Source organism: Monopterus albus, unplaced genomic scaffold (genome assembly GCF_001952655.1).
Source record: "Monopterus albus unplaced genomic scaffold, M_albus_1.0 scaffold87.1, whole genome shotgun sequence".
Classification (NCBI taxonomy): domain Eukaryota; kingdom Metazoa; phylum Chordata; class Actinopteri; order Synbranchiformes; family Synbranchidae; genus Monopterus; species Monopterus albus.
In genome coordinates, this window is record NW_018127967.1 from 1,754,860 (window position 1) to 1,756,299 (window position 1,440).

Here is a 1,440-nt window from a genome sequence, read left to right on the forward strand (position 1 = left end):
CATTTTGCCTTGTGATTATTTAAAAAAACGGTATATACATATGTTCTTGTGTGTTTCATATAAAACCCGTTTTGGTTTGATGACCTGCTGGAGAGCAGCTGCCTGTCTGGAAATACAGCTCACTGTTTCAGGCTCCTAGTGTATTAAAATTTGATGTGGGTCAATTGACCAATTAGGACCCCTGAAAGTATATCAAATATTAATAGCAGCTGGAATGGCCCGTCATATATAATTAAGTCCCAGTGGTTCTGGAAGAAGAAGAAACGAATGACCCACGTGGTTTGATTTTCATTTAATCGTGGTGCAGTTGCTGGTCTCTGTTTGCGCCTCAGAGCAGCAGCGACAGATTATCGTTAATAGGAAAAAATGCGCTGTGGCCTACAAAATGCGCTCGTTATTTACGATCTGCGATGAAACATATTTACATCCATTTGGCCTGATACAATGAATAGCCCTCTCGTTTATACTCGCTGCATAGTCATGGATCATTTCCGGATGCATTAATATGTTTAATGAATGTAGCCATAGCGCCAAAACCGCCTCATCGTTTATTATTTGGCGCCTACATTAAAATGTCGCTTAAACTCTAGGGTTTTCCTGGTTTTCAGTTCTGGAGAGATTCCACGAAAGAAGCTGGTGAACTATCCAGCAGCTCTGTTGTCTCCTCTCAGAAACAAATGAAAACGCATCAGTGTTTCAGGCAATGCCATCACTCTGGACATGAATTAGTAATGGTCCTAACCCCACAACAACGAGGAAGTAGCGCAGGCTCCATGAAACATCCGCCATGTTTTCTGATTTATATGGTATAATTTCAACCCATTTTCCCGTTTTAGTAAGGTTTTTTCTTTCATTTTTAATTAATGGTAGCAAATGCATGCTATTTGCTGCAGGTGAATAATGCCAATAACGTCATCTCAGGAGAGTTAGAAGTTTTACAACGAGCCCAGTGCACATAGTCTGAAACGGCCATGAATAGAATGAGAATTAATATTAGGCCTACTTCAAAAACTCATGAAGGACCTATGAGGGCTATTATTGGTTTTAGCTTGATTGTTATAACTCGTTAATAGAATGGATTTATGTAGAATGTTACAATCACTGAGGGAACGAGGAGGCCCGAGCCTAACATTTGCAGAAACATAAAAACAAATAAAATAAGAAATGGGCAGAAAATTGACGACAGATATTCTCAAGCACTGACAGGAGAATGAAATCGAAATCATTTGATGTGTTCTAACTGTTGTTAAACCATACTCAGTTTGGAGGAATAATAAGGTGCATGTGTTGAGTTGTGTTATTGATCTCGTCCAGGTGTTAATTAGCGTTTTATGAAGTGAACCATCGCTGAGCTCACACACTCTTTGGGTCTAAACCGGGGCTTCATTTCGCGCTGTCTATTTGAGACTTTGATTGATGTCCTTGCGCAGCGGTGGGGGG